The sequence below is a fragment of the Spermophilus citellus genome (assembly GCF_964194105.1).
Source record: "Spermophilus citellus genome assembly, chromosome: 3".
NCBI lineage: Eukaryota > Metazoa > Chordata > Mammalia > Rodentia > Sciuridae > Spermophilus > Spermophilus citellus.
The window spans coordinates 66,877,183-66,899,377 of NC_138184.1; positions in this window are offsets into that span (position 1 = coordinate 66,877,183).

Genomic DNA, 22,195 nt, shown 5'->3' on the forward strand with positions numbered 1-22,195 from the left:
TATGTTCTGTTTCCTCTTGATGTAGCCTTAAGCCGTGACTGGGGAGAAACACTTTCATTGAAAGGGGTTGCCAAGCTTCCAAAAATTACGAGTCTCCAGAAATCTCAGCAACTATTTTTTCACCCAAACTGGATGATACTTTCAGGTAATGATCAGGACACTAAGCCCACTTGGTTCCCCAAATTTCGTTCTTCTATGTTGAAGCGTTCATTTCCAGTAACAGTTTGAATTTTGGCGTTTCACTCTGTTTTCTCCTATACTGATAGATGTATTTGGAATCTAAATCAAACACGGTTTGTGCTAGATTCTTGAAACTTGACACAATAAAGCAGTTTCACGTTCTGTCTCTATGTTCTGTTTCCTCTTGATGTAGCCCTAAGCCGTGACTGGGGAGAAACACTTTCATTGAAAGTGGTTGCCAAGCTTCCAAAAATTACGAGTCTCCAGAAATCTCAGCAACTATTTTTTCACCCAAACTGGATGATACTTTCAGGTAATGATCAGTACACTAAGCCCACTTGGTTACCCAAATTTCGTTCTTCTATGTTGAAGCGTTCGTTTCCAGTAACAGTTTGAATTTTGGCGTTTCACTCTGTTTTCTCCTATACTGATAGATGTATTTGGAACTCTAAATCAAACACGGTTTGTGCAAGCTTCTTGAAACTTGACACAATAAAGCAGTTTCACGTTCTATCTCTATGTTATGTTTCCTCTTGATGTAGACCTAAGCAGTGCTGGGGAGAAACACTTTCATTGAAAGGGGTTGCCAAGCTTCCAAAAATTACGAGTCTCCAGAAATCTCAGCAACTATTTTCTCACCCAAACTGGATGATACTTTCAGGTAATGATCAGGACACTAAGCCCACTTGGTTCCCCAAATTTCGTTCTTCTATGTTGAAGCGTTCGTTTCCAGTAACAGTTTGAATTTTGGCGTTTCACTCTGTTTTCTCCTATACTGATAGATGTTCTTGGAACTCTAAATCAAACACGGTTTTTGCTAGCTTCTTGAAAATTGACACAATAAAGCAGTTTCATATTCTATCTCTATGTTATGTTTCCTCTTGATGTAGACCTAAGCAGTGACTGGGGAGAAAAACTTTCATTGAATGGGGTTGCCAAGCTTCCAAAAATTACGAGTCTCCAGAAATCTCAGCAACTATTTTCTCACCCAAACTGGATGATACTTTCAGGTAATGATCAGTACACTAAGCCCACTTGGTTCCCCAAATTTCGTTCTTCTATGTTGAAGCGTTCGTTTCCAGTAACAGTTTGAATTTTGGCGTTTCACTCTGTTTTCTCCTATACTGATAGAAGTATTTGGAGTCTAAATCAACACGGTGTGTGCTAGCTTCTTGAAACTTGACACAATAAAGCAGTTTCACGTTCTTACTCTATGTTCTGTTTCCTCTTGATGTAGCCCTAAGCAGTGACTGGGGAGAAACACTTTCATTGATAGGGGTTGCCAAGCTTCCAAAAATTACGAGTCTCCAGAAATCTCAGCAAATATTTTTTCACTCAAACTGGATGATACTTTCAGGTAATGATCAGGACACTAAGCCCACTTGGTTCCCCAAATTTCGTTCTTCTATGTTGAAGCGTTCGTTTCCAGTAACAGTTTGAATTTTGGCGTTTCACTCTGTTTTCTCCTATAGTGATAGATGTATTTGGAACTCTAAATCAAACACGGTTTGTGCTAGCTTCTTGAAACTTGACACAATAAAGCAGATTCACGTTCTATCTCTATGTTCTGTTTCCTCTTGATGTAGCCCTATGCCGTGACTGGGGAGAAACAGTTACATTGAAAGGGGTTGCCAAGCTTCCAAAAATTACGAGTCTCCAGTAATCTCAGCAACTATTTTTTCACCCAAACTGGATGATACTTTCAGGTAATGATCAGGACACTAAGCCCACTTGGTTCCCCAAATTTCGTTCTTCTATGTTGAAGCGTTCGTTTCCAGTAACAGTTTGAATTTTGGCGTTTCACTCTGTGTTCTCCTATAGTGATAGATGTATTTGGAACTCTAAATCAAACACGGTTTGTGCTAGATTCTTGAAACTTGACACAATAAAGCGGTTTCACATGCTATCTCTATGTTCTGTTTCCTCTTGATGTAGCCTTAAGCCGTGACTGGGGAGAAACACTTTCATTGAAAGGGGTTGCCAAGCTTCCAAAAATTACGAGTCTCCAGAAATCTCAGCAACTATTTTTTCACCCAAACTGGATGATACTTTCAGGTAATGATCAGGACACTAAGCCCACTTGGTTCCCCAAATTTCGTTCTTCTATGTTGAAGCGTTCATTTCCAGTAACAGTTTGAATTTTGGCGTTTCACTCTGTTTTCTCCTATACTGATAGATGTATTTGGAATCTAAATCAAACACGGTTTGTGCTAGATTCTTGAAACTTGACACAATAAAGCAGTTTCAAGTTCTATCTCTATGTTCTGTTTCCTCTTGATGTAGCCCTAAGCAGTGACTGGGGAGAAACACTTTCATTGAAAGGGGTTGCCAAGCTTCCAAAAATTACGAGTCTCCAGAAATCTCAGCAACTATTTTTTCACCCAAACTGGATGATACTTTCAGGTAATGATCAGGACACTAAGCCCACTTGGTTCCCCAAATTTCGTTCTTCTATGTTGAAGCGTTCGTTTCCAGTAACAGTTTGAATTTTGGCGTTTCACTCTGTTTTCTCCTATACTGATAGATGTATTTGGAACTCTAAATCAAACACGGTTTGTGCAAGCTTCTTGAAACTTGACACAATAAAGCAGTTTCACGTTCTATCTCTATGTTCTGTTTCCTCTTGATGTAGTCTTAAGCAGTGACTGGGGAGAAACACTTTCATTGAAAGGGGTTGCCAAGCTTCCAAAAATTACGAGTCTCCAGAAATCTCAGCAACTATTTTTTCACCCAAACTGGATGATACTTTCAGGTAATGATCAGGACACTAAGCCCACTTGGTTCCCCAAATTTCGTTCTTCTATGTTGAAGCGTTCATTTCCAGTAACAGTTTGAATTTTGGCGTTTCACTCTGTTTTCTCCTATACTGATAGATGTTCTTGGAACTCTAAATCAAACACGGTTTTTGCTAGCTTCCTGAAAATTGACACAATAAAACAGTTTCATATTCTATCTCTATGTTATATTTCCTCTTGATGTAGACCTAAGCAGTGACTGGGGAGAAACACTTTCATTGAATGGGGTTGCCAAGCTTCCAAAAATTACGAGTCTCCAGAAATCTCAGCAACTATTTTTTCACCCAAACTGGATGATACTTTCAGGTAATGATCAGTACACTAAGCCCACTTCGTTCCCCAAATTTCGTTCTTCTATGATGAAGCATTTGTTTCCAGTAACAGTTTGAATTTTGGCGTTTCACTCTGTTTTCTCCTATACTGATAGATGTATTTGGAACTCTAAATCAAACAAGGTTTTTGCTAGCTTCTTGAAACTTGACACAATAAAGCAGTTTCACGTTCTTTCTCTATGTTCTGTTTCCTTTTGATGTAGCCGTAAGCAGTGACTGGGGAGAAACACTTTCATTGAAAGGGGTTGCCAAGCTTCCAAAAATTACGAGTCTCCAGAAATCTCAGCAACTATTTTCTCACCCAAACTGGATGATACTTTCAGGTAATGATCAGTACACTAAGCCCACTTGGTTCCCCAAATTTCGTTCTTCTATGTTGAAGCGTTCGTTTCCAGTAACAGTTTGAATTTTGGCGTTTCACTCTGTTTTCTCCTATACTGATAGATGTTTTTGGAACTCTAAATCAAACACGGTTTGTGCTAGCTTCTTGAAACTTGACACAATAAAGCAGTTTCACGTTCTTTCTCTATGTTCTGTTTCCTTTTGATGTAGCCCTAAGCAGTGACTGGGGAGAAACACTTTCATTGAAAGGGGTTGCCAAGCTTCCAAAAATTACGAGTTTCCAGAAATCTCAGCACCTATTTTTTCACCCAAACTGGATGATACTTTCAGGTAATGATCAGTACACTAAGCCCACTTCGTTCCCCAAATTTCGTTCTTCTATGTTGAAGCGTTCGTTTCCAGTAACAGTTTGAATTTTGGCGTTTCACTCTGTTTTCTCCTATACTGATAGATGTATTTGGAATCTAAATCAAACACGGTTTGTGCTAGATTCTTGACAATTGACACAATAAAGCAGTTTCACGTTCTGTCTCTATGTTCTGTTTCCTCTTGATGTAGCCCTAAGCCGTGACTGGGGAGAAACACTTTCATTGAAAGGGGTTGCCAAGCTTCCAAAAATTACGAGTCTCCAGAAATCTCAGCAACTATTTTTTCACCCAAACTGGATGATACTTTCAGGTAATGATCAGTACACTAAGCCCACTTGGTTCCCCAAATTTCGTTCTTCTATGTTGAAGCGTTCGTTTCCAGTAACAGTTTGAATTTTGGCGTTTCACTCTGTTTTCTCCTATACTGATAGATGTATTTGGAACTCTAAATCAAACACGGTTTGTGCAAGCTTCTTGAAACTTGACACAATAAAGCAGTTTCACGTTCTATCTCTATGTTATGTTTCCTCTTGATGTAGACCTAAGCAGTGACTGGGGAGAAACACTTTCATTGAAAGGGGTTGCCAAGCTTCCAAAAATTACGAGTCTCCAGAAATCTCAGCAACTATTTTTTCACCCAAACTGGATGATACTTTCAGGTAATGATCAGGACACTAAGCCCACTTGGTTCCCCAAATTTCGTTCTTCTATGTTGAAGCGTTCGTTTCCAGTAACAGTTTGAATTTTGGCGTTTCACTCTGTTTTCTCCTATACTGATAGATGTTCTTGGAACTCTAAATCAAACACGGTTTTTGCTAGCTTCTTGAAAATTGACACAATAAAGCAGTTTCATATTCTATCTCTATGTTATGTTTCCTCTTGATGTAGACCTAAGCAGTGACTGGGGAGAAAAACTTTCATTGAATGGGGATGCCAAGCTTCCAAAAATTACGAGTCTTCAGAAATCTCAGCAACTATTTTTTCACCCAAACTGGATGATACTTTCAGGTAATGATCAGTACACTAAGCCCACTTGGTTCCCCAAATTTCGTTCTTCTATGTTGAAGCGTTTGTTTCCAGTAACAGTTTGAATTTTGGCGTTTCACTCTGTTTTCTCCTATACTGATAGATGTATTTGGAACTCTAAATCAAACACGGTTTGTGCTAGCTTCTTGAAACTTGACACAATAAAGCAGTTTCACGTTCTTTCCCTATGTTCTGTTTCCTTTTGATGTAGCCCTAAGCAGTGACTGGGGAGAAACACTTTCATTGAAAGGGGTTGCCAAGCTTCCAAAAATTACGAGTTTCCAGAAATCTCAGCAACTATTTTTTCACCCAAACTGGATGATACTTTCAGGTAATGATCAGTACACTAGTCCCACTTGGTTCCCCAAATTTCGTACTTCTATGTTGAAGCGTTCGTTTCCAGTAACATTTTGAATTTTGGCGTTTCACTCTGTTTTCTCCTATATTGATAGATGTATTTGGAACTCTAAATCAAACACGGTTTGTGCTAGCTTCCTGAAACTTGACACAATAAAGCAGTTCCACGTTCTATCTCTATGTTCTGTTTCCTCTGGATGTAGCCCTAAGAAGTGACTGGGGAGAAACCCTTTCATTGAATGGGGTTGCCAAGCTTCCAAAAATTACGAGTCTCCAGAAATCTCAGCAACTATTTTTTCACCCAAACTGGATGATACTTTCAGGTGATGATCAGTACACTAAGCCCACTTGGTTCCCCAAATTTCGTTCTTCTATGTTGAAGCGTTCGTTTCCAGTAACAGTTTGAATTTTGGCGTTTCACTCTGTTTTCTCCTATATTGATAGATGTATTTGGAACTCTAAATCAAACACGGTTTGTGCTAGCTTCCTGAAACTTGACACAATAAAGCAGTTTCACGTTCTATCTCTATGTTCTGTTTCCTCTGGATGTAGCCCTAAGAAGTGACTGGGGAGAAACACTTTCATTGAATGGGGTTGCCAAGCTTCCAAAAATTACGAGTCTCCAGAAATCTCAGCAACTATTTTTTCACCCAAACTGGATGATACTTTCAGGTAATGATCAGGACACTAAGCCCACTTGGTTCCCCAAATTTCGTTCTTCTATGTTGAAGCGTTCATTTCCAGTAACAGTTTGAATTTTGGCGTTTCACTCTGTTTTCTCCTATACTGATAGATGTATTTGGAACTCTAAATCAAACACGATTTGTGCAAGCTTCTTGAAACTTGACACAATAAAGCAGTTTCACGTTCTATCTCTATGTTCTGTTTCCTCTTAATGTAGTCTTAAGCAGTGACTGGGGAGAAACACTTTCATTGAAAGGGGTTGCCAAGCTTCCAAAAATTACGAGTCTCCAGAAATCTCAGCAACTATTTTTTCACCCAAACTGGATGATGCTTTCAGGTAATGATCAGGACACTAAGCCCACTTGGTTCCCCAAATTTCGTTCTTCTATGATGAAGCGTTCATTTCCAGTAACAGTTTGAATTTTGGCGTTTCACTCTGTTTTCTCCTATACTGATAGATGTTCTTGGAACTCTAAATCAAACACGGTTTTTGCTAGCTTCCTGAAAATTGACACAATAAAGCAGTTTCATATTCTATCTCTATGTTATATTTCCTCTTGATGTAGACCTAAGCAGTGACTGGGGAGAAACACTTTCATTGAATGGGGTTGCCATGCTTCCAAAAATTACGAGTCTCCAGAAATCTCAGCAACTATTTTCTCACCCAAACTGGATGATACTTTCAGGTAATGATCAGTACACTAAGCCCACTTCGTTCCCCAAATTTCGTTCTTCTATGATGAAGCATTTGTTTCCAGTAACAGTTTGAATTTTGGCGTTTCACTCTGTTTTCTCCTATACTGATAGATGTTTTTGGAACTCTAAATCAAACAAGGTTTTTGCTAGCTTCTTGAAACTTGACACAATAAAGCAGTTTCACGTTCTTTCTCTATGTTCTGTTTCCTTTTGATGTAGCCCTAAGCAGTGACTGGGGAGAAACACTTTCATTGAAAGGGGTTGCCAAGCTTCCAAAAATTACGAGTCTCCAGAAATCTCAGCACCTATTTTTTCACCCAAACTGGATGATACTTTCAGGTAATGATCAGTACACTAAGCCCACTTGGTTCCCCAAATTTCGTTCTTCTATGTTGAAGCGTTCGTTTCCAGTAACAGTTTGAATTTTGGCGTTTCACTCTTTTTTCTCCTATACTGATAGATGTTTTTGGAACTCTAAATCAAACACGGTTTGTGCTAGCTTCTTGAAACTTGACACAATAAAGCAGTTTCACGTTCTTTCTCTATGTTCTGTTTCCTTTTGATGTAGCCCTAAGCAGTGACTGGGGAGAAACACTTTCATTGAAAGGGGTTGCCAAGCTTCCAAAAATTACGAGTTTCCAGAAATCTCAGCACCTATTTTTTCACCCAAACTGGATGATACTTTCAGGTAATGATCAGTACACTAAGCCCACTTCGTTCCCCAAATTTCGTTCTTCTATGTTGAAGCGTTCGTTTCCAGTAACAGTTTGAATTTTGGCGTTTCACTCTGTTTTCTCCTATACTGATAGATGTATTTGGAATCTAAATCAAACACGGTTTGTGCTAGATTCTTGAAAATTGACACAATAAAGCAGTTTCACGTTCTGTCTCTATGTTCTGTTTCCTCTTGATGTAGCCCTAAGCTGTGACTGGGGAGAAACACTTTCATTGAAAGTGGTTGCCAAGCTTCCAAAAATTACGAGTCTCCAGAAATCTCAGCAACTATTTTTTCACCCAAACTGGATGATACTTTCAGGTAATGATCAGGACACTAAGCCCACTTGGTTCCCCAAATTTCGTTCTTCTATGTTGAAGCGTTCGTTTCCAGTAACAGTTTGAATTTTGGCGTTTCACTCTGTTTTCTCCTATACTGATAGATGTATTTGGAACTCTAAATCAAACACGGTTTGTGCAAGCTTCTTGAAACTTGACACAATAAAGCAGTTTCACGTTCTATCTCTATGTTATGTTTCCTCTTGATGTAGACCTAAGCAGTGCTGGGGAGAAACACTTTCATTGAAAGGGGTTGCCAAGCTTCCAAAAATTACGAGTCTCCAGAAATCTCAGCAACTATTTTCTCACCCAAACTGGATGATACTTTCAGGTAATGATCAGGACACTAAGCCCACTTGGTTCCCCAAATTTCGTTCTTCTATGTTGAAGCGTTCGTTTCCAGTAACAGTTTGAATTTTGGCGTTTCACTCTGTTTTCTCCTATACTGATAGATGTTCTTGGAACTCTAAATCAAACACGGTTTTTGCTAGCTTCTTGAAAATTGACACAATAAAGCAGTTTCATATTCTATCTCTATGTTATGTTTCCTCTTGATGTAGACCTAAGCAGTGACTGGGGAGAAAAACTTTCATTGAATGGGGTTGCCAAGCTTCCAAAAATTACGAGTCTCCAGAAATCTCAGCAACTATTTTCTCACCCAAACGGGATGATACTTTCAGGTAATGATCAGTACACTAAGCCCACTTGGTTCCCCAAATTTCGTTCTTCTATGTTGAAGCGTTCGTTTCCAGTAACAGTTTGAATTTTGGCGTTTCACTCTGTTTTCTCCTATACTGATAGAAGTATTTGGAGTCTAAATCAACACGGTGTGTGCTAGCTTCTTGAAACTTGACACAATAAAGCAGTTTCACGTTCTTTCTCTATGTTCTGTTTCCTCTTGATGTAGCCCTAAGCAGTGACTGGGGAGAAACACTTTCATTGATAGGGGTTGCCAAGCTTCCAAAAATTACGAGTCTCCAGAAATCTCAGCAAATATTTTTTCACTCAAACTGGATGATACTTTCAGGTAATGATCAGGACACTAAGCCCACTTGGTTCCCCAAATTTCGTTCTTCTATGTTGAAACGTTCGTTTCCAGTAACAGTTTGAATTTTGGCGTTTCACTCTGTTTTCTCCTATAGTGATAGATGTATTTGGAACTCTAAATCAAACACGGTTTGTGCTAGCTTCTTGAAACTTGACACAATAAAGCAGATTCACGTTCTATCTCTATGTTCTGTTTCCTCTTGATGTAGCCCTACGCCGTGACTGGGGAGAAACAGTTACATTGAAAGGGGTTGCCAAGCTTCCAAAAATTACGAGTCTCCAGTAATCTCAGCAACTATTTTTTCACCCAAACTGGATGATACTTTCAGGTAATGATCAGGACAGTAAGCCCACTTGGTTCCCCAAATTTCGTTCTTCTATGTTGAAGCGTTCGTTTCCAGTAACAGTTTGAATTTTGGCGTTTCACTCTGTGTTCTCCTATAGTGATAGATGTATTTGGAACTCTAAATCAAACACGGTTTGTGCTAGATTCTTGAAACTTGACACAATAAAGCGGTTTCACATGCTATCTCTATGTTCTGTTTCCTCTTGATGTAGCCTTAAGCCGTGACTGGGGAGAAACACTTTCATTGAAAGGGGTTGCCAAGCTTCCAAAAATTACGAGTCTCCAGAAATCTCAGCAACTATTTTTTCACCCAAACTGGATGATACTTTCAGGTAATGATCAGTATACTAAGAACACTTGGTTCCCCAAATTTCGTTCTTCTATGTTGAAGCGTTCGTTTCCAGTAACAGTTTGAATTTTGGCGTTTCACTCTGTTTTCTCCTATACTGATAGATGTATTTGGAATGTAAATCAAACACGGTTTGTGCTAGATTCTTGAAACTTGACACAATAAAGCAGTTTCAAGTTCTATCTCTATGTTCTGTTTCCTCTTGATGTAGCCCTAAGCAGTGACTGGGGAGAAACACTTTCATTGAAAGGGGTTGCCAAGCTTCCAAAAATTACGAGTCTCCAGAAATCTCAGCAACTATTTTTTCACCCAAACTGGATGATACTTTCAGGTAATGATCAGGACACTAAGCCCACTTGGTTCCCCAAATTTCGTTCTTCTATGTTGAAGCGTTCGTTTCCAGTAACAGTTTGAATTTTGGCGTTTCACTCTGTTTTCTCCTATACTGATAGATGTTCTTGGAACTCTAAATCAAACACGGTTTTTGCTAGCTTCTTGAAAATTGACACAATAAAGCAGTTTCATATTCTATCTCTATGTTATGTTTCCTCTTGATATAGACCTAAGCAGTGACTGGGGAGAAACACTTTCATTGAATGGGGTTGCCAAGTTTCCAAAAATTACAAGTCTCCAGAAATCTCAGCAACTATTTTTTCACCCAAACTGGATGATACTTTCAGGTAATGATCAGTACACTAAGCCCACTTCGTTCCCCAAATTTCGTTCTTCTATGTTGAAGCGTTCGTTTCCAGTAACAGTTTGAATTTTGGCGTTTCACTCTGTTTTCTCCTATACTGATAGATGTATTTGGAACTCTAAATCAAACACGGTTTGTGCTAGCTTATTGAAACTTGACACAATAAAGCAGTTTCACGTTCTTTCTCTATGTTCTGTTTCCTTTTGATGTAGCCCTAAGCAGTGACTGGGGAGAAACACTTTCATTGAAAGGGGTTGCCAAGCTTGCAAAAATTACGAGTCTCCAGAAATCTCAGCAACTATTTTTTCACCCAAACTGGATGATACTTTCAGGTAATGATCAGTACACTAAGCCCACTTGGTTCCCCAAATTTCGTTCTTCTATGTTGAAGCGTTCGTTTCCAGTAACAGTTTGAATTTTGGCGTTTCACTCTGTTTTCTCCTATACTGATAGATGTTCTTGGAACTCTAAATCAAACACGGTTTGTGCAAGCTTCTTGAAAATTGACACAATAAAGCAGTTTCACGTTCTTTCTCTATGTTCTGTTTCCTTTTGATGTAGCCCTAAGCAGTGACTGGGGAGAAACACTTTCATTGAAAGGGGTTGCCAAGCTTCCAAAAATTACGAGTCTCCAGAAATCTCAGCAACTATTTTTTCACCCAAACTGGATGATACTTTCAGGTAATGATCAGTACACTAAGCCCACTTGGTTCCCCAAATTTCGTACTTCTATGATGAAGCGTACGTTTCCAATAACAGTTTGAATTTTGGCGTTTCACTCTGTTTTCTCCTATACTGATAGATGTTCTTGGAACTCTAAATCAAACACGGTTTTTGCTAGCTTCTTGAAAATTGACACAATAAAGCAGTTTCATATTCTATCTCTATGTTCTGTTTCCTCTTGATGTAGACCTAAGCAGTGACTGGGGAGAAACACTTTCATTGAAAGGGGTTGCCAAGCTTCCAAAAATTACGAGTCTCGAGAAATCTCAGCAACTATTTTTTCACCCAAACTGGATGATACTTTCAGGTAATGATCAGTACACTAAGCCCACTTCGTTCCCCAAATTTCGTTCTTCTATGATGAAGCGTTTGTTTCCAGTAACAGTTTGAATTTTGTCGTTTCACTCTGTTTTCTCCTATACTGATAGATGTATTTGGAACTCTAAATCAAACACGGTTTGTGCTAGCTTCTTGAAACTTGACACAATAAAGCAGTTTCACGTTCTTTCTCTATGTTCTGTTTCCTTTTGATGTAGCCCTAAGCAGTGACTGGGGAGAAAAACTTTCATTGAAAGGGGTTGCAAGCTTCCAAAAATTACGATTCTCCAGAAATCTCAGCAACTATTTTTTCACCCAAACTGGATGATACTTACAGGTAATGATCAGTACACTAAGCCCACTTGGATCCCCAAATTTCGTTCTTCTATGTTGAAGCGTTCGTTTCCAGTAACAGTTTGAATTTTGGCGTTTCACTCTGTTTTCTCCTATACTGATAGATGTATTTGGAATCTAAATCAAACACGGTTTGTGCTAGATTCTTGAAACTTGACACAATAAAGCGGTTTCACGTGCTATCTCTATGTTCTGTTTCCTCTTGATGTAGCCCTAAGCCGTGACTGGGGAGAAACACTTTCATTGAAAGGGGTTGCCAAGCTTCCAAGAATTACGAGTCTCCAGAAATCTCAGCAACTATTTTTTCACCCAAACTGGATGATACTTTCAGGTAATGATCAGGACACTAAGCCCACTTGTTTTCCCAAATTTCGTTCTTCTATGTTGAAGCGTTCATTTCCAGTAACAGTTTGAATTTTGGCGTTTCACTCTGTTTTCTCCTATACTGATAGATGTTCTTGGAACTCTAAATCAAACACGGTTTGTGCTAGCTTCTTGAAACTTGACACAATAAAGCAGTTTCACGTTCTTTCTCTATGTTCTGTTTCCTTTTGATGTAGCCCTAAGCAGTGACTGGGGAGAAACACTTTCATTGAAAGGGGTTGCCAAGCTTCCAAAAATTACGAGTCTCCAGAAATCTCAGCAACTATTTTCTCACCCAAACTGGATGATACTTTCAGGTAATGATCAGTACACTAAGCCCACTTGGTTCCCCAAATTTCGTTCTTCTATGTTGAAGCGTTCGTTTCCAGTAACAGTTTGAATTTTGGCGTTTCACTCTGTTTTCTCCTATACTGATAGATGTTTTTGGAACTCTAAATCAAACACGGTTTGTGCTAGCTTCTTGAAACTTGACACAATAAAGCAGTTTCACGTTCTTTCTCTATGTTCTGTTTCCTTTTGATGTAGCCCTAAGCAGTGACTGGGGAGAAACACTTTCATTGAAAGGGGTTGCCAAGCTTCCAAAAATTACGAGTTTCCAGAAATCTCAGCACCTATTTTTTCACCCAAACTGGATGATACTTTCAGGTAATGATCAGTACACTAAGCCCACTTCGTTCCCCAAATTTCGTTCTTCTATGTTGAAGCGTTCGTTTCCAGTAACAGTTTGAATTTTGGCGTTTCACTCTGTTTTCTCCTATACTGATAGATGTATTTGGAATCTAAATCAAACACGGTTTGTGCTAGATTCTTGACAATTGACACAATAAAGCAGTTTCACGTTCTGTCTCTATGTTCTGTTTCCTCTTGATGTAGCCCTAAGCCGTGACTGGGGAGAAACACTTTCATTGAAAGTGGTTGCCAAGCTTCCAAAAATTACGAGTCTCCAGAAATCTCAGCAACTATTTTTTCACCCAAACTGGATGATACTTTCAGGTAATGATCAGTACACTAAGCCCACTTGGTTCCCCAAATTTCGTTCTTCTATGTTGAAGCGTTCGTTTCCAGTAACAGTTTGAATTTTGGCGTTTCACTCTGTTTTCTCCTATACTGATAGATGTATTTGGAACTCTAAATCAAACACGGTTTGTGCAAGCTTCTTGAAACTTGACACAATAAAGCAGTTTCACGTTCTATCTCTATGTTATGTTTCCTCTTGATGTAGACCTAAGCAGTGACTGGGGAGAAACACTTTCATTGAAAGGGGTTGCCAAGCTTCCAAAAATTACGAGTCTCCAGAAATCTCAGCAACTATTTTTTCACCCAAACTGGATGATACTTTCAGGTAATGATCAGGACACTAAGCCCACTTGGTTCCCCAAATTTCGTTCTTCTATGTTGAAGCGTTCGTTTCCAGTAACAGTTTGAATTTTGGCGTTTCACTCTGTTTTCTCCTATACTGATAGATGTTCTTGGAACTCTAAATCAAACACGGTTTTTGCTAGCTTCTTGAAAATTGACACAATAAAGCAGTTTCATATTCTATCTCTATGTTATGTTTCCTCTTGATGTAGACCTAAGCAGTGACTGGGGAGAAAAACTTTCATTGAATGGGGATGCCAAGCTTCCAAAAATTACGAGTCTTCAGAAATCTCAGCAACTATTTTTTCACCCAAACTGGATGATACTTTCAGGTAATGATCAGTACACTAAGCCCACTTGGTTCCCCAAATTTCGTTCTTCTATGTTGAAGCGTTTGTTTCCAGTAACAGTTTGAATTTTGGCGTTTCACTCTGTTTTCTCCTATACTGATAGATGTATTTGGAACTCTAAATCAAACACGGTTTGTGCTAGCTTCTTGAAACTTGACACAATAAAGCAGTTTCACGTTCTTTCCCTATGTTCTGTTTCCTTTTGATGTAGCCCTAAGCAGTGACTGGGGAGAAACACTTTCATTGAAAGGGGTTGCCAAGCTTCCAAAAATTACGAGTTTCCAGAAATCTCAGCAACTATTTTTTCACCCAAACTGGATGATACTTTCAGGTAATGATCAGTACACTAGTCCCACTTGGTTCCCCAAATTTCGTACTTCTATGTTGAAGCGTTCGTTTCCAGTAACAGTTTGAATTTTGGCGTTTCACTCTGTTTTCTCCTATATTGATAGATGTATTTGGAACTCTAAATCAAACACGGTTTGTGCTAGCTTCCTGAAACTTGACACAATAAAGCAGTTTCACGTTCTATCTCTATGTTCTGTTTCCTCTGGATGTAGCCCTAAGAAGTGACTGGGGAGAAACCCTTTCATTGAATGGGGTTGCCAAGCTTCCAAAAATTACGAGTCTCCAGAAATCTCAGCAACTATTTTTTCACCCAAACTGGATGATACTTTCAGGTGATGATCAGTACACTAAGCCCACTTGGTTCCCCAAATTTCGTTCTTCTATGTTGAAGCGTTCGTTTCCAGTAACAGTTTGAATTTTGGCGTTTCACTCTGTTTTCTCCTATATTGATAGATGTATTTGGAACTCTAAATCAAACACGGTTTGTGCTAGCTTCCTGAAACTTGACACAATAAAGCAGTTTCACGTTCTATCTCTATGTTCTGTTTCCTCTGGATGTAGCCCTAAGAAGTGACTGGGGAGAAACACTTTCATTGAATGGGGTTGCCAAGCTTCCAAAAATTACGAGTCTCCAGAAATCTCAGCAACTATTTTTTCACCCAAACTGGATGATACTTTCAGGTAATGATCAGGACACTAAGCCCACTTGGTTCCCCAAATTTCGTTCTTCTATGTTGAAGCGTTCATTTCCAGTAACAGTTTGAATTTTGGCGTTTCACTCTGTTTTCTCCTATACTGATAGATGTATTTGGAACTCTAAATCAAACACGATTTGTGCAAGCTTCTTGAAACTTGACACAATAAAGCAGTTTCACGTTCTATCTCTATGTTCTGTTTCCTCTTAATGTAGTCTTAAGCAGTGACTGGGGAGAAACACTTTCATTGAAAGGGGTTGCCAAGCTTCCAAAAATTACGAGTCTCCAGAAATCTCAGCAACTATTTTTTCACCCAAACTGGATGATACTTTCAGGTAATGATCAGGACACTAAGCCCACTTGGTTCCCCAAATTTCGTTCTTCTATGATGAAGCGTTCATTTCCAGTAACAGTTTGAATTTTGGCGTTTCACTCTGTTTTCTCCTATACTGATAGATGTTCTTGGAACTCTAAATCAAACACGGTTTTTGCTAGCTTCCTGAAAATTGACACAATAAAGCAGTTTCATATTCTATCTCTATGTTATATTTCCTCTTGATGTAGACCTAAGCAGTGACTGGGGAGAAACACTTTCATTGAATGGGGTTGCCAAGCTTCCAAAAATTACGAGTCTCCAGAAATCTCAGCAACTATTTTCTCACCCAAACTGGATGATACTTTCAGGTAATGATCAGTACACTAAGCCCACTTCGTTCCCCAAATTTCGTTCTTCTATGATGAAGCATTTGTTTCCAGTAACAGTTTGAATTTTGGCGTTTCACTCTGTTTTCTCCTATACTGATAGATGTTTTTGGAACTCTAAATCAAACAAGGTTTTTGCTAGCTTCTTGAAACTTGACACAATAAAGCAGTTTCACGTTCTTTCTCTATGTTCTGTTTCCTTTTGATGTAGCCCTAAGCAGTGACTGGGGAGAAACACTTTCATTGAAAGGGGTTGCCAAGCTTCCAAAAATTACGAGTCTCCAGAAATCTCAGCACCTATTTTTTCACCCAAACTGGATGATACTTTCAGGTAATGATCAGTACACTAAGCCCACTTGGTTCCCAAAATTTCGTTCTTCTATGTTGAAGCGTTCGTTTCCAGTAACAGTTTGAATTTTGGCGTTTCACTCTTTTTTCTCCTATACTGATAGATGTTTTTGGAACTCTAAATCAAACACTGTTTGTGCTAGCTTCTTGAAACTTGACACAATAAAGCAGTTTCACGTTCTTTCTCTATGTTCTGTTTCCTTTTGATGTAGCCCTAAGCAGTGACTGGGGAGAAACACTTTCATTGAAAGGGGTTGCCAAGCTTCCAAAAATTACGAGTTTCCAGAAATCTCAGCACCTATTTTTTCACCCAAACTGGATGATACTTTCAGGTAATGATCAGTACACTAAGCCCACTTCGTTCCCCAAATTTCGTTCTTCTATGTTGAAGCGTTCGTTTCCAGTAACAGTTTGAATTTTGGCGTTTCACTCTGTTTTCTCCTATACTGATAGATGTATTTGGAATCTAAATCAAACACGGTTTGTGCTAGATTCTTGAAAATTGACACAATAAAGCAGTTTCACGTTCTGTCTCTATGTTCTGTTTCCTCTTGATGTAGCCCTAAGCCGTGACTGGGGAGAAACACTTTCATTGAAAGTGGTTGCCAAGCTTCCAAAAATTACGAGTCTCCAGAAATCTCAGCAACTATTTTTTCACCCAAACTGGATGATACTTTCAGGTAATGATCAGGACACTAAGCCCACTTGGTTCCCCAAATTTCGTTCTTCTATGTTGAAGCGTTCGTTTCCAGTAACAGTTTGAATTTTGGCGTTTCACTCTGTTTTCTCCTATACTGATAGATGTATTTGGAACTCTAAATCAAACACGGTTTGTGCAAGCTTCTTGAAACTTGACACAATAAAGCAGTTTCACGTTCTATCTCTATGTTATGTTTCCTCTTGATGTAGACCTAAGCAGTGCTGGGGAGAAACACTTTCATTGAAAGGGGTTGCCAAGCTTCCAAAAATTACGAGTCTCCAGAAATCTCAGCAACTATTTTCTCACCCAAACTGGATGATACTTTCAGGTAATGATCAGGACACTAAGCCCACTTGGTTCCCCAAATTTCGTTCTTCTATGTTGAAGCGTTCGTTTCCAGTAACAGTTTGAATTTTGGCGTTTCACTCTGTTTTCTCCTATACTGATAGATGTTCTTGGAACTCTAAATCAAACACGGTTTTTGCTAGCTTCTTGAAAATTGACACAATAAAGCAGTTTCATATTCTATCTCTATGTTATGTTTCCTCTTGATGTAGCCCTAAGCCGTGACTGGGGAGAAACACTTTCATTGATAGGGGTTGCCAAGCTTCCAAAAATTACGAGTCGCCAGAAATCTCAGCAAATAATTTTTCACTCAAACTGGATGATACTTTCAGGTAATGATCAGGACACTAAGCCCACTTGGTTCCCCAAATTTCGTTCTTCTATGTTGAAGCGTTCGTTTCCAGTAACAGTTTGAATTTTGGCGTTTCACTCTGTTTTCTCCTATACTGATAGATGTATTTGGAATGTAAATCAAACACGGTTTGTGCTAGATTCTTGAAACTTGACACAATAAAGCAGTTTCAAGTTCTATCTCTATGTTCTGTTTCCTCTTGATGTAGCCCTAAGCAGTGACTGGGGAGAAACACTTTCATTGAAAGGGGTTGCCAAGCTTCCAAAAATTACGAGTCTCCAGAAATCTCAGCAACTATTTTTTCACCCAAACTGGATGATACTTTCAGGTAATGATCAGGACACTAAGCCCACTTGGTTGCCCAAATTTCGTTCTTCTATGTTGAAGCGTTCGTTTCCAGTAACAGTTTGAATTTTGGCGTTTCACTCTGTTTTCTCCTATACTGATAGATGTTCTTGGAACTCTAAATCAAACACGGTTTTTGCTAGCTTCTTGAAAATTGACACAATAAAGCAGTTTCATATTCTATCTCTATGTTATGTTTCCTCTTGATATAGACCTAAGCAGTGACTGGGGAGAAACACTTTCATTGAATGGGGTTGCCAAGTTTCCAAAAATTACGAGTCTCCAGAAATCTCAGCAACTATTTTTTCACCCAAACTGGATGATACTTTCAGGTAATGATCAGTACACTAAGCCCACTTCGTTCCCCAAATTTCGTTCTTCTATGTTGAAGCGTTCGTTTCCAGTAACAGTTTGAATTTTGGCGTTTCACTCTGTTTTCTCCTATACTGATAGATGTATTTGGAACTCTAAATCTAACACGGTTTGTGCTAGCTTATTGAAACTTGACACAATAAAGCAGTTTCACGTTCTTTCTCTATGTTCTGTTTCCTTTTGATGTAGCCCTAAGCAGTGACTGGGGAGAAACACTTTCATTGAAAGGGGTTGCCAAGCTTGCAAAAATTACGAGTCTCCAGAAATCTCAGCAACTATTTTTTCACCCAAACTGGATGATACTTTCAGGTAATGATCAGTACACTAAGCCCACTTGGTTCCCCAAATTTCGTTCTTCTATGTTGAAGCGTTCGTTTCCAGTAACAGTTTGAATTTTGGCGTTTCACTCTGTTTTCTCCTATACTGATAGATGTTCTTGGAACTCTAAATCAAACACGGTTTGTGCAAGCTTCTTGAAAATTGACACAATAAAGCAGTTTCACGTTCTTTCTCTATGTTCTGTTTCCTTTTGATGTAGCCCTAAGCAGTGACTGGGGAGAAACACTTTCATTGAAAGGGGTTGCCAAGCTTCCAAAAATTACGAGTCTCCAGAAATCTCAGCAACTATTTTTTCACCCAAACTGGATGATACTTTCAGGTAATGATCAGTACACTAAGCCCACTTGGTTCCCCAAATTTCGTTCTTCTATGATGAAGCGTTCGTTTCCAATAACAGTTTGAATTTTGGCGTTTCACTCTGTTTTCTCCTATACTGATAGATGTTCTTGGAACTCTAAATCAAACACGGTTTTTGCTAGCTTCTTGAAAATTGACACAATAAAGCAGTTTCATATTCTATCTCTATGTTCTGTTTCCTCTTGATGTAGACCTAAGCAGTGACTGGGGAGAAACACTTTCATTGAAAGGGGTTGCCAAGCTTCCAAAAATTACGAGTCTCCAGAAATCTCAGCAACTATTTTTTCACCCAAACTGGATGATACTTTCAGGTAATGATCAGTACACTAAGCCCACTTCGTTCCCCAAATTTCGTTCTTCTATGATGAAGCGTTTGTTTCCAGTAACAGTTTGAATTTTGTCGTTTCACTCTGTTTTCTCCTATACTGATAGATGTATTTGGAACTCTAAATCAAACACGGTTTGTGCTAGCTTCTTGAAACTTGACACAATAAAGCAGTTTCACGTTCTTTCTCTATGTTCTGTTTCCTTTTGATGTAGCCCTAAGCAGTGACTGGGGAGAAAAACTTTCATTGAAAGGGGTTGCCAAGCTTCCAAAAATTACGATTCTCCAGAAATCTCAGCAACTATTTTTTCACCCAAACTGGATGATACTTACAGGTAATGATCAGTACACTAAGCCCACTTGGATCCCCAAATTTCGTTCTTCTATGTTGAAGCGTTCGTTTCCAGTAACAGTTTGAATTTTGGCGTTTCACTCTGTTTTCTCCTATACTGATAGATGTATTTGGAATCTAAATCAAACACGGTTTGTGCTAGATTCTTGAAACTTGACACAATAAAGCGGTTTCACGTGCTATCTCTATGTTCTGTTTCCTCTTGATGTAGCCCTAAGCCGTGACTGGGGAGAAACACTTTCATTGAAAGGGGTTGCCAAGCTTCCAAGAATTACGAGTCTCCAGAAATCTCAGCAACTATTTTTTCACCCAAACTGGATGATACTTTCAGGTAATGATCAGGACACTAAGCCCACTTGTTTTCCCAAATTTCGTTCTTCTATGTTGAAGCGTTCATTTCCAGTAACAGTTTGAATTTTGGCGTTTCACTCTGTTTTCTCCTATACTGATAGATGTTCTTGGAACTCTAAATCAAACACGGTTTGTGCTAGCTTCTTGAAACTTGACACAATAAAGCAGTTTCACGTTCTTTCTCTATGTTCTGTTTCCTTTTGATGTAGCCCTAAGCGGTGACTGGGGCGAAACACTTTAATTGAAAGGGGTTGCCAAGCTTCCAAAAATTACGAGTCTCCAGAAATCTCAGCAACTATTTTTTCACCCAAACTGGATGATACTTTCAGGTAATGATCAGTACACTAAGCCCACTTCGTTCCCCAAATTTCGTTCTTCTATGATGAAGCGTTGGTTTCCAGTAACGTTTGAATTTTGGCGTTTCACTCTGTTTTCTCCTATACTGATAGATGTATTTGGAACTCTAAATCAAACACGGTTTGTGCTAGCTTCGTGAAACTTGACACAATAAAGCAGTTTCACGTTCTATCTCTATATTCTGTTTCCTCTGGATGTAGCCCTAAGCAGTGACTGGGGAGAAACACTTTCATTGAATGGGGTTGACAAGCTTCCAAAAATTACGAGTCTCCAGAAATCTCAGCAACTATTTTTTCACCCAAACTGGATGATACTTTCAGGTAATGATCAGTATACTAAGAACACTTGGTTCCCCAAATTTCGTTCTTCTATGTTGAAGCGTTCGTTTCCAGTAACAGTTTGAATTTTGGCGTTTCACTTGTTTTCTCCTATACTGATAGATGTATTTGGAATCTAAATCAAACACGGTTTGTGCTAGATTCTTGAAACTTGACACAATAAAGCAGTTTCACGTTCTATCTCTATGTTCTGTTTCCTCTTGATGTAGCCCTAAGCCGTGACTGGGGAGAAACACTTTCATTGAAAGGGGTTGCCAAGCTTCCAAAAATTACGAGTCTCCAGAAATCTCAGCAACTATTTTTTCACCCAAACTGGATGATACTTTCAGGTAATGATCAGTACACTAAGCCCACTTCGTTCCCCAAATTTCGTTCTTCTATGATGAAGCTTTTGTTTCCAGAAACAGTTTGAATTTTGGCGTTTCACTCTGTTTTCTCCTATACTGATAGATGTATTTGGAACTCTAAATCAAACACGGTTTGTGCTAGCTTCTTGAAACTTGACACAATAAAGCAGTTTCACGTTCTTTCTCTATGTTCTGTTTCCTTTTGATGTAGCCCTAAGCAGTGACTGGGGAGAAACACTTTCATTGAAAGGGGTTGCCAAGCTTCCAAAAATTACGAGTTTCCAGAAATCTCAGCAACTATTTTTTCACCCAAACTGGATGATACTTTCAGGTAATGATCAGTACACTAAGCCCACTTCGTTCCCCAAATTTCGTTCTTCTATGTTGAAGCGTTCGTTTCCAGTAACAGTTTGAATTTTGGCGTTTCACTCTGTTTTCTCCTATACTGATAGATGTATTTGGAATCTAAATCAAACACGGTTTGTGCTAGATTCTTGAAAATTGACACAATAAAGCAGTTTCACGTTCTGTCTCTATGTTCTGTTTCCTCTTGATGTAGCCCTAAGCCGTGACTGGGGAGAAACACTTTCATTGAAAGTGGTTGCCAAGCTTCCAAAAATTACGAGTCTCCAGAAATCTCAGCAACTATTTTTTCACCCAAACTGGATGATACTTTCAGGTAATGATCAGTACACTAAGCCCACTTGGTTCCCCAAATTTCGTTCTTCTATGTTGAAGCGTTCGTTTCCAGTAACAGTTTGAATTTTGGCGTTTCACTCTGTTTTCTCCTATACTGATAGATGTATTTGGAACTCTAAATCAAACACGGTTTGTGCAAGCTTCTTGAAACTTGACACAATAAAGCAGTTTCACGTTCTATCTCTATGTTATGTTTCCTCTTGATGTAGACCTAAGCAGTGCTGGGGAGAAACACTTTCATTGAAAGGGGTTGCCAAGCTTCCAAAAATTACGAGTCTCCAGAAATCTCAGCAACTATTTTCTCACCCAAACTGGATGATACTTTCAGGTAATGATCAGGACACTAAGCCCACTTGGTTCCCCAAATTTCGTTCTTCTATGTTGAAGCGTTCGTTTCCAGTAACAGTTTGAATTTTGGCGTTTCACTCTGTTTTCTCCTATACTGATAGATGTTCTTGGAACTCTAAATCAAACACGGTTTTTGCTAGCTTCTTGAAAATTGACACAATAAAGCAGTTTCATATTCTATCTCTATGTTATGTTTCCTCTTGATGTAGCCCTAAGCCGTGACTGGGGAGAAACACTTTCATTGATAGGGGTTGCCAAGCTTCCAAAAATTACGAGTCTCCAGAAATCTCAGCAAATAATTTTTCACTCAAACTGGATGATACTTTCAGGTAATGATCAGGACACTAAGCCCACTTGGTTCCCCAAATTTCGTTCTTCTATGTTGAAGCGTTCGTTTCCAGTAACAGTTTGAATT